This window comes from Aquila chrysaetos, chromosome 7, assembly GCF_900496995.4.
Source record: "Aquila chrysaetos chrysaetos chromosome 7, bAquChr1.4, whole genome shotgun sequence".
NCBI classification, from domain to species: domain Eukaryota; kingdom Metazoa; phylum Chordata; class Aves; order Accipitriformes; family Accipitridae; genus Aquila; species Aquila chrysaetos.
In genome coordinates, this window is record NC_044010.1 from 472,230 (window position 1) to 488,006 (window position 15,777).

Below are 15,777 nucleotides of genomic sequence, written 5' to 3' on the forward strand. Positions count from 1 at the left end.
TGAATTCATCACCCACACCCCTGATAAGCTTTATGATAAAGAGGCAAGTATGCTACAACCTGTTTCATTAGAGAGGTGGCCATAAATTCAGGAATTCTTTGAGAATAACCACATACAATTGAGTCCTTAGGGATCACAGGCAGAGTAGCAGCTAGTCACCGAGAGCAGCTAGTTGCTGGATCTAATCCAGACATCAGTGCTAAGTAGATGCTGATTCACTAACCTTGATGAGGGATGAATTATTTCTCAAAACAAGAGAAATGAAGAACAGTTGTAAGGATTAGGTAGCAAGCGAACTAGGGACTGTAATTCTGGATGTAGTTGCCTGAAGTGGATCCCAGACACTTTGGGGACTTGAGTGTCTTTCTTAGCAATTTACACCTTAAAACGCTATCTTTAGGAGCATACTCCTATCAAGTATCATCATTACCACTATCCACTCCATGTAGTCAGTCATGTTAGTTCTTTCTCATTTAGTGAGTGAACAGCCACAGAGTGCACTTCCAAATTAATGCTGCATAAATCATTTTTCATACATAAAGCAATCACTGCTCTCTGGGCATGGTGGTCTGTAGTAAAAGAGAAACGGTAGGTCATCACTTGGCTTCAAAGACTGTAGGAATGGCTTCTATTTTCCTCTGATTTAGAAAATCTATTGCAGCATCACAGTCCAAAACCTAAGTCACCTATGAAGCCCTTATACTATGGGATGAGGAGAGATGGTAGACTGGGTAGTTGCTGGTCAGCCTTCAAGGTCACAAATCATCTACATAAGAGTGCTAATGAATCAGCTGACCATTTCTTGTCCTTCAATCCCTTCTGTGGTTAAAGTATCTCTGCTTATTTATATAACATAGCCACTTTATTAAACTGTTCTCCTCCTGGCTCAGTCTTTTGCCATTTCTCTCCCATATTCTCTTTTAGCCACTTCTTTCCCAGGTGTTCATTGCCGCTTTGTCACTTACTCTTCTACCGTTCTCTTGTTATCCTCACATACCTTTTTCTCACTCTTGCCTTCTGCTGTGTCTCCTCAGTTTGTTTCTCTGCTGTTCCTGCTCTCAGTATATATGAAGCCAAGTGTTAGGTTTCACAGCTGTGTTTTTCTCTGCGCCTTCCTCACATCACTGCCATTGGATTCTGTTCTAAAAATATCCCATATGACCCTTTCCCTGTGCTGTCCCAAGGCAGTGGGGGGATTCTCCACAGCCTCCCCGCCCCGTCCTCTTTTTCTTTTTGAAGATGTTGTCAATCATACAGAAAGTAATGTTAGAAGGCAGAAGAGACCTGGAGAACTGAGGTCATGAGAAAGATCACTTGGGCAGATTTCTATTGCTAAATCCAAAGCTGGAGAGGACAAAAGATGCAGATGAATACAGGGCCAAGCTCTACAGGGCAAGATGTAGGCTGCTGACAGTGATCATAGAAAAGAAAGAAAGGAATTCTTCGGTTTCTTGCTGTCTGATTAAAAGCACGGGCATTTAGGAGCATCACCTACTGCTATTAGGGAACAATTTTTAGCTTCTTGTATTCAGTCTTTGCGGGGAGAGAGTCACCTCTTGTATACTGGCAGTATTTGTTGGCTCACAGGCTGGCCTCTGCTGAAACTAACAGAGGAGAAAAGAAGAGGGCCATTGCCCGTCTTCCCGTAAGTCAGACTGGAATTTAGTTACCTACTGAAGCTAAAGGCTTCCTATTAGCTTATCCACCTTGCCGCCTCCTTCCCCTTGCTTTGGCATCTACTGACTCAGTTCTACAGGCATATTTGAAGATCTGCATTGATTTCTCTCCCCACTTCCCATTAGTGGGGTCACAGTACTAATACCTTGCCTTGCCAGAAATTCGCTGCAGAAATCAGTGATAGGGTCTTCTCCTGGCTGCATGCTACAAACGCCTGGGGAGCTGAAAGGCATTTCCCTGCAATGTACACGTAGTACTGCTCCTCTTCTGCAACCGTCAGCCAGTCACTGGGCAAACAAACCTCCCGCTTTGTGCTGTGGGATTGTGCCTGGACCCTTCCTAGCTGAGGAATGGGCCAGTTTCAGAATCCCAGTGACTAACAGCGTGTTTCTTGTTCCACCCGACATGCCAGGAGGAAGGCTGAGGAAAAGAAAAATGAGAACAGGCCTACTAACAGCTAGCTTTTTCTTAAAGTAATATGGATTTTGTTTTTAAGATTTTTGTAAGGTGGAATACACATGGTATTCGTTGATTCTGGATTAGGAGCAGATTAAAGGGTGGCTTGAGTATAGATTTACTTCTCCAGAGTGCCAGGTCCTAGGGACAAATCATGAGGCACTGTTTATAGCTGTCCTATTCACCCTGTTTGCAAATAATATATAAGAGAACCTCTTCCCCAAAAAACAAAGTAGTGCTCTGTCCATCACTGCATGGGATAGGTGTTCAGAGCTGCCCTACCTGTTTAAAACATGGGGGTAGGAAATTTTCATATATTTTGCTGTGGCCATAAGCTCCACTGTGAGACCTAGCAGCTTCTTGATGAAATTCTTTCATTTCCAGTTTGTATCGCTAGCAGACCTGGTCTTCATAGTTCTATTAATAATTGAAGTTTGTCTGCCAGTATTTTGGTTTTGTCTCTATCAAAGCAAAAAAAAAAAAAAAAAAAGAGAGTCACAGAAAGATTTAGATGGGAAGGGACCTCTGGCAGTATCCAGTCCAACGCCCTACTGGGTCATGAATTTCCCTTGTTGCAAGTCATGGCTGTTGCCTCTTGTGTTTTCCTTGTGCATCTCTGAGAAGATCCTGGCTCCGTCTTGTCTATATCCTCCCTCTGGGTAGTGGCAGACAGCAATAGATCCCCTGTCAGCCGCCTCTTCTCCGGGCTGAGTAAACCCAGCTCCTTCAGCCTCCCCAGTCAACAACCCAGGCAAGATTTCCCGAGGTGACAGCCACAGCTGCACACCGGTGCTGTTTATTACTGACCTAAATGCTTTTCCCATGGAGAAAGTTTGATTTAGCAGTAACACGTGCAGCAGAAACGGCACCAAGGACTTTGCCTGCCACTTGGCACTACCTTGCCTGGCTGTTGCCCATGTTGTCCTCGCACCGAACCGCGGGAGCGGTCGCAGCCCCACGGGTGCAGGTTCCCCGCAGCCACCTTACCCTGGAAAGCACCGACGTCCTGTCAGGGTGCTGCAAGGGCCCTTTTCTGCTACTTGCAGAAAAATATTTTTTTCACCCATTTCCAACATCATTCAGGTACTGGGTTCTGTTGCAAAGGTGTCCAGAATTATATGTTTTAATATGTTATTTCCAAACGATCTGAGGTGTCCAGGTGCAAAGTGGAGATCTTGCACACCAAGAGCTGGCTGAATAGCAGTGGTGGTGTCTCTCAGCACTGCAGTTGTCTATTCCTGAGAAAGCTGTCACAACTATAGCACAGTAGCAGTAAGAGTATATTTATACTTCAGTGAATTTGCCCAGCTACATGTCCCTTATGTATGATGCTATAAAATTTAAGCTTTTCCACAAATTGTACAGACCTCTTGTCCAAGAAAATAAATGCCAAGAGCTGGCAGCATGCTGATCAATCTAACCCTTGCTATTGATCTTGTGCTGTAAAAAGCAAAAATAACCTGCCTGTGTGTAAATGGCATAAAGGGGCATCCCACATTTGTTTGAAACCTAATAGGGTAGCTGCATGCTATAAGCTTTTTTACGTGGACAGAGAAAGTACATCATTGTTTTGACAGCTGATACTTGCATGCTAATTTGGCAGTACAGCAGATTAAATTATTTCAGACAAGTTTGGGGTGGGGTGGAAAGACCATGTACTAGCATTCCTGATATTTCAAAAAGTTGGACCTGTTGCTAGTAAAATTATCAACAATGGTAGTAGGGGGGCAACTGGAATGCAGCAGTTACTGCCCAAGCTGTACAGAAGGTGGCATACAAAGTACAGTACATGAGAAATAATACATCAATACAGAAATGTACAGCAAATACAAATCCTCAAGGTAAACTCAGCTACTGTTGTGCATCTCCACAAAATCACAGCAAAGAACGTGGGCATGCTGGAGAGAAGCTGGCAGTAAACTCAACACAAAAATAATTTATTTAGTCAGTGCTTGCTTTAGTGAAGTAGCAGGAAGTTGCTGCTGAAGCTGCTGCTTTTAGTACTGATAGAACAGCTTCCACACACCTGCATGATACAATGGTAACTGTTAACACAGAGGGAGGACAGACGCAGCCTATTAATGTTGGAGACTGCCTTATCAGAACCTGCTTATTTAAAGTGTTTTCATTTACTATTAAGTGACTTAGAACTACTTGGGGAACAAGATTTCATTGCTGGTTATTTGCATAGGAAGGCATACTATACTTTCGTATTTGATAATGGCACAACTCTCCACACTGAACATCGGACTAGCAAAGAGATCCTCCACAAATTGTTCCTGCAACAGACACTTCAATCTTTGGACATTGCTAAGGATATAGACAGGGTTAAAGGATTTGCTCACATTGTTAAAACTGAGCCATATATCTCTACAACAAATTCCTGCCTCCTGGTGAAGTAATTGATTCTCATGTGTCCTTAAAGGAACCAAGTGACTGTTGGGATTGACAGTCATCCATTTCCACAAAATATTTACAAAAGGTCATGGATCAGGAATGTTTGCCTATCAGCTGTTGGCATGGAGAGTGGATTCTAAAAGTACATAAGAATACAAAGCATCTTCACTATATTTATTGCATAGCACTAATGCAAGTGTGAGTGGCACCTATAACTTTTCAAAGGAAATCATTACTTGCAGCTCTAAAAACTCTGATAAATTACATCCAGTATGTTCTTTTCTGATCTGATGATGTGAGGAAACACAGTGTTCAAGTACATTACCTTGTGGGCCCTCAAGTTTGTTTCAGATTGAAGTTAGGCCAATTAGTCTTAACTGTGCATAGCCTAGCATACACATTCTTTGATCCTGTGTAAAATACTATAGTGACTATGGATGTCTATAACCTGAGACTCGGAGCTACCCAAAGCTCTACTGGGACACTGAAGAGAACAGAATTTGCCTGAAGACCACTCACAGAAGCTGACAAACTGTTCCACTGTTAAAAAGAAATTACTGCTTTTAACAGCTACAGAAAAATAACTATCATTTTTTTGATATGTAGTCAGCCTAGGTACAGACCAAAGCCCTGCAAAGAGACTTCAGAATTAGATGAGGCTTTCTTCAGACAGCCGAAGGAGCCTCACGTTCACAGCCCCTGGAAGCAATCTGCTGGAGCAACAGCGTGCAAGAAATCCAGGAGGTTTCTGGAGTGCATTGACAACAAATTCTTAACACAGATAACCAAGGAGACAGCAAGGGGAGGTACTCTGCTGGACCTTACAAACAAGGAAGGACTGGCTGGGGGGTGTGAAGGTCCGGGACAGCCTCGGGATCTGAGGCAGGAGAAGGGCTAAAAACAAGATCACAATCCTTGAGTTCAGGAGAACAGTCTTTGGCTCTTCAGGGATCTGCTTGGAAGAATCCCATGGGATATGGCCCTGAAGAGAAGAAGGGTCCAAGGGAGCTGGTTGATGTACAGCAATCATCTCCTCCAAGTTCAGGAATGATCCATCCCGATGAGCAGGAAATCAAGCAAAGGCAGCAGGAGGCTTGCATGAATGAGCAAGGAGCTCCTGACTAAACTCAGACATAAAAAGCTGTAAGCAGGGTCGTGTGACCTGGGAGGAGTACAGAAACACCGGCCAAGCGTGCAAGGATGAGGTTAAGAAAGCCAAAGCTCATCTGGAATTTAATCTGATAAGGGACATGAAGGGCAACAAGAATGGCTTATACAGGTATATCAGCAGCAAAACAAAAGCGATGGAAAATGTGGGCCCTCTGCAAAAGGGGCAGGGGACCTGGTGACAAAGAGCAAGGACCCTCATTGGAAAACGATGAGGTCAGGGAACATTTAAACAAACTGGACATGCACAAGTCCATGGAACCTGACGGGATGCACCCACAAGCGCTGAGGCAGTTGGTCTATTTCATTGGAAACCCACTCTCAGTTATCTTTCAAAGGTCTTGGGGATCGGGAGTGTTTACTGAGGACTGGAAGAAAACAAATGTCACTCCTATCTTCAAAAAGGGCAAGAAGTCCAGCAAGCTACAGGCTGGTCCACCTCACCTCAATCTCCAGAAAGGTGATGGAGCAATTCATCTTCGGAGCCATCTCCAGACACGTGAAGGACAGGAAGGTGACTGGGAGCAGACAGCATGGATTTATGGAGAGAAAAAATCATGCTTAACCAACCTGATAGCCTTCTGCAATCAGATGACAGCTTGGTGGATGAAGGGAGAGCAGTGGATTTTGTTTATCTTTAGCAAGGCTTTTGACGCTGTCTCCCACAACATCCTCATAGCAAGCTGATTAAGTACAGGCTAGGCACTTGGACCTCGAAGTGAATTGAAAACTGACTGAACTACAGGGCTCAAAAGATTGTGATCAGTAGCACAAAGGCCAGCTGGATGATGCCAGTCACTAGCAGTGTGCCCCAAGGGTTGATACTGGATCCAATACTGTTTAACCTCTTCATTAATTATCTAGATGATGGAACTGAGTAGACTTTCAGCAAATTTGCAGATAATATGAAACTGGGATGAGTAGTTGATACACCAGAGGGTTGCACTGCCATTCAGAGGGACCTTAACAGGCTGGAGGAATGGGCAGAGAAGAACCTCATGAAGTTCAACAAAGGGAAAAGCAGAGTCCTGCGCCTGGGGAGGAATAAGCCAATGCACCAGTACATGCTGGGGACTGACTGGCTGGAAAGCAGCTTGGCAGAAAAGGGCCTGGGGGTCCTGGTGGACACTCAGCTGAACATGAGTCAGCAGCGTGCCCGTGCTGCAAAGGGGGCGAATGGCAACCTGGGCCGCATTAGGAGGAACGTTGCCAGTAGGTTGTGGGAGGTGATCCTTCCCCTCCACTTAGCTGTGGCAGGGCCACATCTGGAGTCCTGTGTCCAGTTCTGAGCTCCCCAGTTCAAAAGACATATGGAGCTACTGGAGAGAGTTCTGCAAAGGGCCACAAAGATGATGAAGGGACTGGAGCATCTCTCATATGAGGAAAGGCTGAGAGAACTGGGACTGTTTAGCCTGGAGAAGAGAAGGCTCAGGGGGGATTTTGTCATCTGATGGGAGACTGTAGATGATGGAGCCAGACTCTCCTCAGTGGTGCCCAGTGACAGGACAAGATGGAATGGGCACAAATTGAAACACAGGAAATTCTGTCCTACAATAAGGCAAGAGGTTTTTTGCTGTGGTTGAGCACTGGCACAGGTTGCCTGGAGATGTTGTAGAATTTGCATCCCTGGAGATATTCAAAAGCTGTCTGGACATAGCCCAGGGCAATCTGCTCCAGTGGACACTGCTTGAGCATGGTATTGGACGAGACAGTGGGTGTCCCATCCAAAGCTCAAATATTCTGTGATTCTGTGATTAACTAAAGTACTCAGAGGAACAGCAGTGCAAGTTACCTACTGGTCAACAAGATTATTGTCTTCTAAATATTACATGACACTGAAGGTGTTTTTAATTCCTCATCTGCAATGAACTCTCTTATCTAGCCTTATTTTTAAAGGACTCACCAAAAACTGGCATTTACTTCTATTACAGAAAAGCAAATGAAAACTGTTTGCCTACATCTAAATTCCAAGAAGTTGTGACTTTAATAGAACAAGATGCATATTGTCTGACCAACAATTTTTTTTGGTTCTGAACCCACTGCCTACCTCCCAAGATATAGCAAAACAAACCTTCTCAGTTCACTTTCTCCATATCACTCATGATTTTACCCATGTCCAGCCCTCATTGCCCTTTCCAGCCTGGGAGGTTCAAGTTTGCTTAGCTGTTCCTCATACAGAAGCTATTCCATATTTCTGACCATCCTCTGAAACTCTTCAGTTCTACTATATTCTTTTGGAGATTGGGGGAAACAGAAAGGCAAATATTACTCAAGATGTAGTTGCACATTGCATTTAATTTGGTCTTATTTTCCTACATCTTAACCCATAGTTCTAAAAAAATACTGAGGGAGTCATTATCATAACCATTCTGTTTAACCCCAAACCCTTATGCTTAAATAGTAGAAGTCAGCTTAAATAGTAACAGTTGGATGATTCCTGTGTATGCAAAGCTAGAACATCTGTTCCTCCTCGCAATCATCACTTTACATTTATTGTGACTGTTTCATCTGTCATTTTATCACTCAGTCATCCTGTTAAGGTCCTTACACAATTTTTCAGTCAGCTTTTGTTTCTACTCCTCTGAATAACTTACCAAGAAACTGTGAGCCCTTTTCCAGACCAGAGAGATATTTGATATTACACTGCTTGGCATCAAGTTTATTATCAGTGGTAGAGGACAAGGCACTGAGTGTACACTGCTTTTAGTTCCAATTCCATATAGAAATAGGGCATGTTGGAAATCTCGTCTCCATTAATTGGAAGTCCATAATACTCCAGGCCCATAGGGTAGAAGAACTGCAGGTTCACCTAAGCTTTCCAGGAATGCTAAAGGCACATGCAAGATTAAACACGTCGCAGCTGTGCAACATAGTAGTGACAGAAGAAACAGCCAGTGTGGTGTAGGAACTTTATTCCAGAGGTACATGGAAATCTTTCTGTTGGGAGGATGAAGCAAGGGCAAAGTAAAGTTCTCTTCTTGCCTACGCATGTGTTTTAATGCTTCATGTGAGGGTGTACATTGTAGCTGAGATGATCTATTGACTGACACGTGCAACAGCTTCTTACTTAAATGCTGCTTCCCTGACCTATGGTGAACTCATTCAGGGCACGACACTGAGCAGTTAACCGCATAAAGACATGAATGTTTTTCCTTCAGTTTACCTTTCACAGTGCTAAGGGCAGACATACCAGAGTTGGTGTAGGAAAGGGAATGTGACTGTCCTTTCTTTATGCCGCTCACGATTTTGAGGCAGCTGTGAAGGTCCAGGCCCACACTGAAAAATCTTGAATTACTGTGTGTTCTCTCTTCTTTAACCCAGCTTCTGCTTTATCTTTCAAAAGCAGTGTGAACTACTCTTACCTCATGACCCCTAAAGAGTTCCTTTTTTTTTTTTTTAACTGCCCTCATACCAAAAGATAAAAGAGCAGACTTGACACTTTGTCTGGAAATGTGGAATAAGGGAGACTAAGAAGTTCAAGGTCTAATACATTACTGGGTTTTGATTAGGCAGGTGCACAGTGTGATAAGCAGACTCTTCTGCCTAGGGCTCGGGTACTGTGGCCTATTCCAGCCTGACTAGTAGCCCTTTACCGCAAGCGCACAGAAAAAGAGATTCAGAATATCTGCAAGAAATAGTCCTTCCCCATAGTAAGTTTCACTGTGCATTCAGTGCTAGCCCTGAGCTACCTCATGTCACCCTTATTCGTTTCTTTTACTGTTCCATCACTGTGGGAAACTGCTCGAATGCTACATAGGCTCCCTGTAGGCATAACCATGTTAAAGAAACACCACCCTTGAACCATGAATCACAACGGTTTAAACTTGTGAGGCAGTACTAACAACCGCCCAAAGTGCCCTTGTGAGCACTGCCCCACTCCTTCATCTCAGCAGAGTCTTAGGGAACAGAACCCTGGGGTTCTGTTGGGCAAGTCCTGAACTCACCTTTTCCTTTGAAAGTGCCAGTCCTGGGAAAGAAAGGGAAGGAATTCATATATCCTCAGTTGGTAGCAAGAGATTCACTGAATATAGCTTGCTTATGGTTTCTTGATGTGCTGTTTCTTCCAGTCATGTTCATTTTATATTCTACTCAGCCATCTAACTCCTGATACCTTATAGAACCTGATATCCTTATAGCAAGTACATAGTATAATGTTAGTATAATATTGTCATGGTTTAACCCCAGCCAGCAACTAAGCACCACGCAGCCGCTTGCTCACTCCCCACCCACACAGTGGGATGGGGGAGAGAATCAGGGAAAAAAGTAAAACTTGTGGGTTGAGATAAGAACAGTTTAATAGGACGGAAAGGAAGAAAATAATAATGATAATAATAATAATAAAATGGCAATAATATTAATAAAAGGATTGGAATATACAAAACAAATGATGCACAATACAATTGCTCACCACTTGCTGACCGATGTGCTGTTAGTCCCCGAACAGTGATCTACACCCCTGCCGTCCTGGCCAAGTCCCCCCAGTTTATATACTGGGCATGATGTCACATGGTATGGAATACCCCTTTGGCCAGTTTGGGTCAGCTGTCCTGGCTGTGTCCTGTGCCAACTCCTTGTGCCCCTCCAGCCTTCTTGCTGGCTGGGCATGAGAAGCTGAAAAATCCTTGACTTAGTATAAATACTACTTAGCAACAACTGAAAACATCAGTGGGTTATCAACATTATTCTCATACTAAATCCAAAACATAACACTATACCAGCCACTAGAAAGAAAATTAACTCTATCCCAGCTGAAACGAGGACAAATATATTAACAAAACACCCTAAGATACTCTGGCACACCCTTTCCAAATCCTTCAGCAAGGATTTTTGACTCTCTCAGAACCTCTAGTTGTTTCCACTTCCAACACAACCCCATTTTATGAGAGTAGGCTTCCTTCTCCCTGCTTTCCCAGATTAGTGTGTTTGAGTTTGCAGTAAATAGATTTTGTCTAAAGAGAATGAGCAATCACCAGCTGATGATAGTTTGCTATTGAATGTGGAGGGCTGTGGGACTGACACAACTGATTCCATAACAGTATATCAGCTGACTATAGTTTTCAGGGTGAAGTTTTACAATATAATATAATATGATCTAATGGCAGGCTGTGAAAATGGACAGACTTATTTTCTTCCCTCTGTTCTTGGACATGCTTTCCTGCTGCCCCTGTCATGATGGATCTAATGCTCATGACTACAATGTTAAATTAGCTCAGGCCATTGATTGAACAGAAATCTAACCCATCAAAACAATTAGTTTCCCATCAACCCAGCTTGGTCACCTCTCAGTCACATGATTGTTCAAACCCCATGAAAGGAAGAGAAAATCGTTTGGTAATACAGCTTCTTGCTAGGGACTGTTTTAAAGGCTGACCTTGTACAGGATGGACAGACCAGCTGCAGGAATCAGGCTTCTGATGCTGAACATTAAGACGGTTATCAGTACACTTTCTTACTAGAGATTTAGGAGAAGATAACAGGTGTTTCTATGAAGGATAGTAAAGCTACAAAAATTCTGTACCCTCAAGTACAGGGCAGATCAGAGTCTGTGAAAAATCCAGTTAGACATAAAAAGCAAATATGGTTCAATTTAAATACAGTACCAAAACAAGAATCAAAGTAGTGGTATACCTACTTCTATGCAAATGGTAGAATTATGAAAAATAACATGGAGGACCAGTCTCTTGTCCTAACAGGAGATACACAAGGCATATTAAAAACTTTGTGGCAGACAATCTATGGGAAGTTGTAATACCGGAATACAAAATATGCAGAAAGATAAGGTAAACCATACTAGTGATAGAGTAGTACTACATGATGATGAGAACCTTGATCAAAGTAATGAACGCAGTGTCCAAACAGGTTGAAATTTCAGACCTAAATAGGAAGTGTATAGTGTTGGATCCGCATCAGCACCTTCTGAACCTAGATTGCAACACTGTGATATGTTGATTGAGATCAGAGACCCAGCTAGGGCAGAAACTACAGTAGTAACAAAAACCTGCAATGACCTCCATATAGGCGGGACAAATGTCACATTGGGATGTGAAGTATACACAGCTGGCGATTGTGGAATAGTCAGCCAGGAAGTCCACAAAAGGTTATGACTAGATACCACGCTAAACAATTCAACTTCTTAGTTGAAACCAGTGCTTCACAGTGACCACAATGTGCTTGGAGTCAATACTCCTGTGGAAGCAATAACGGTCAAAAAATCCACTAGAATAGATCAAACAGAAACCACATAAAAATGAAGAAGCCTTTTAATCAATTAAGAGACATGACCAAAAAAATGAAACATTTCCAGAAGACATGGAGGTTACTGAAGGACACCACTAAAGAGAACAGGTCTACAGAGAAAGCCCTCAGTCCTTCTTTCATCTGCTTCAGATCCTTGCAAGGAGTGCTGTCCTCTGCCAGGATGCAGATGATATGCTCCCTAGAACCCTCTTTTTCTCCAGGGTGCAGAGGAAATGTGTGGTATGATCAGTCTTCCAAAGGAGCTGCATGAATAACCAGAAAAAAAACCAAGCCAGGACAAGCAAACTTCCAAATCCTACAGCTTATCCTGCTTTTCCCAGCACTCACTGTAGAAAGATGGATCACAAGACAGGAAAACACCCATCCAGCCTTCCCAGTGATATCTGCCTTTTATTTCCAGTGCAGCTCTGAGCAGAGCAGAAGCAAAATTCACAGCCAGGGCCAGACGCTCCTGTGGACTGATACTGCTGAGGAAGGCATCCTGATAAAAATGACATTGCAGACCTGGTATCAGAACACAGATATTAAAGAAGTTAATGCGCTTCCAAGCAGATCTGAATGTGCAGCAGCTGATTTAGTATAACGATCATGTTCCCCAGCATTCAAGACTATAGGTCAAGAGAGGACAGGGTTGTAATGATCAGTGTGGCAAAACTCAGTATGAAATTGTATAGACAGACGTGTCTGTCCAAGTGGTCCTGCCACAAGGTGTGGTCAGATTGCCAAGGTGAAGCTCTCCTGCAGGAAGACAACGGAGAACCCTCCTGCGCAAAGCAAGGAGAGTACCCAGTCCCTACAGAGACCTTAACTCCATCCCATGGGCTTTAGTGATGCGATTTTGAGCTGTTTCACTTGGAGGGAGAGAGAAGTTGGGTGAGGAACCTTCTGGCCAGCAGTGGTGGTGCCAGTGGTACCAGCAGTGCTGTATACCAACAAGTTCTGTAGCCAGAGCTGTGGTCCCCATGGTACAGGGAAGCATTCTGCCCTCTGGGTCCCCTTCCCTCCTTGAACAGGGCCCTCACTGATGAAGATGAGGTTGTAATCTGTCATGGCCAGGGTCAGCTTTATCTTCTTCGCAGAGCAATGAGTCTTCAGCAGGTGGCACAGCTTGTCCCTCAGCATGATGGGTCTGAGGAGCCTGCAGACCTGTGTGATGCCACGGTCCTTGTAGTGCCCCAAAGCCTGTGGACTGGGACATTTCTGTCCCTCTTCTGCTAAGTAAAGGTCCCCAGCCAAGCCCAGCCCAGCCAGTGCACCTGGCAGAGAGGAACGACTCTCCCCCTGACACGAGGACAAGCAGCAGAGGGAATGGGATTTGAAAAATATCACAAGAACCATCTCTGCTTTTTTTTGTTTTCTGACTGATCCCTATCAAAATATGCTATACACATAATACTACTTGTGGAATAGAATATGATGACTCTGATACAGACAGGCAAAAAATGAGTTACACTCCAGACCAAGTGCAGTGTCTGAACAAGATGCCACAAATACTCTCAGTGATTTTTGCTGACTCTGAACACCAAATAATGCACATGAGCAAGACTATGAGCAATGTTATTAAACATACAAACATGCCATCCAAAAAATCAGTAATTTCTCATAAACAATCTGAGTTGGTAGCTTATAGAACTTATTTCAGTTCTCAGGTTAAATGAAAGTTAGAATAGCTCCCATCATTTATCCTCTGCACCTTCTTTTTAATTGGCCTATTATCCCTCCACCACTCCTGACTTTGGTCAATAGCTTCTAATGCCGCGCTACAGCCGCTCCCTGGATTCCTGTTCCAGGTTTAATATTTTTAGATGGCATGGACATTAAATGTCAGCCCTGGGACACAATGCCATTTGTGGGGCACTTCCTGCACTTTCTTCTGCTCTCTTATCTTGTCCTGGGCTTGAAATACTAGGCTACCTGTCTCTTTGACATCTGGAGATTGTTGCTCCCTCATCGCCCTGGGGTACTTTTTGCACCTTTTTCCCCTTGTGATAGTCTTTATTTTAATGAGTTCCACAGAAAAAAGACTTTCTGCAGCCTTCATGCCAAAGTGTGACCCAGTACTTCAACCTGGATGCACTTGACTCAATGCAGTTCTTCCCTTCCCCCAACACTTTCCTACAAGTCAAAGCAGGGGGCTGATAAAAGAGGGAGGGAGTCCGGTGAATGTCATGCTGACTGTCGTTGTCATCCCTGTATCAGCAGCCAGTGATAACAGGAAAGGTTATTGCTGCAGGGGAATTGCTTTGCCCTCGTTTGTGATGGATTTATTATTCTGGCTGGCAAGAGAACTACTATCTTCCCTCTGTTTACCTCTGTCATTATCTCCTATTACTACCAGAGATTGTTTTATGGGAAACAGGCAAGACCTCTCCTGTGCAGGAGGGTTAGGTAGTTTTGCCTGGGTATCTGCATTTGGATGGGGGAAGGAGAAAGAAAACAGGAAGCTTAGTCAAAACTGTACAAGATTTACTAGTATAGCTTTGACAGTAAATGAGGTTTTTAAAAAATCTTTAATGGTGGTGATAACGTGTGTTCTACAACTTTTATATTGACATCATTTATCTCAGTTAGCTGAGACAGGACAGGACAAACTAGTACAGTCAGCAACTAGTCTTTGGCAACTATGGAGTTCATATAAGTAGTTTATAGCATTTGCTCTAATAATGGTGAAAGTCTGAAATGTAAGCAAGACCCCAGTGTTACTGAGAAAAGGTTTATGGTTGCTTATGTCTCTGCTGCAATCAGCAAAGACAGTCCCTTTCCTCATTTCTAGGTGTGTTCCTGACCCCTTTTCTAACATTCATGTGGCCATGCATCAGCTGGAATGAAGAGCTGAGCTGACTGAAAATTAGTTTTTTGTTGCATCAAACTTCTTGATCACTAGTTCCTCTACCTAACAAATTAGGACTGTCCTTTTCAACCAGTCTGCTCCTTAAGTCCCCTAAATCAGTAGTGCAATCACCCTCTCAGAGAGATCAATAGATTCTAGCCTCAAAGAAGTGAATTTTCAAGCATTTGAAAGTTAAACATGTATCAGGAAAATAAAATAAATTATGTCTTTTCTTGCATACCTCTAATCCTAGCCATGACCTCCTGGGGATATCTGTCTACACTCACGGTCCCTTCTTCTTGTCCAACCCCAGCTCAAGCATACCTCTAACATGTCCTTGAAACCTTCCCTTTTCATCTCAGTCCAAATAATTTTGCTTCATAAGCCAATCTTCTTCCTAAACTTTTCAGCTATCACCACATTTTTTCCTAGTTGGCCATAGCTTACATAAGAGGCAGCGTTCTTCTCTTGAAGTTAGCCAAGTCCAATACAACACCAGGAGCCCTAGCACAGCCTGTGCCAGCCCAGTTCTACACAGCTCATCACTGCATTTTCTTTCCACCCTCACAATGTCAGTCACACTGCCATGTAATTGCATGATTGACAGCTTGAATGTGCAATTATTAAGTTTACCTATGCAACAAGCAATCTACAGGGAGGAGGGGAGGAAACGCACAAATTATCTACCATGCGCTGCCTACCATCTCTCAAGAATGGTTTTAGCTGGCAAAAAAATACAGGTCATGGTGCAGGTGACTTATTAGGGAACATTCACCATTTGGAATCAGAGCTCATCATCTCGATATACAGGTAAAGAGCCATTTCCCAGACAGCATGTAGATGCTCTGTCCTGGAATAATAACAAATTCACAAGCTTAGAAGCATCCCTAATAGGTGTTGATCACTGGGAATGAATCTGTATTTCCTAGATATTCCTTAGCTTCTTCTGCTAAAACTGTCTTCAAGCTGATTACTACAGAGAATGTTTGTGA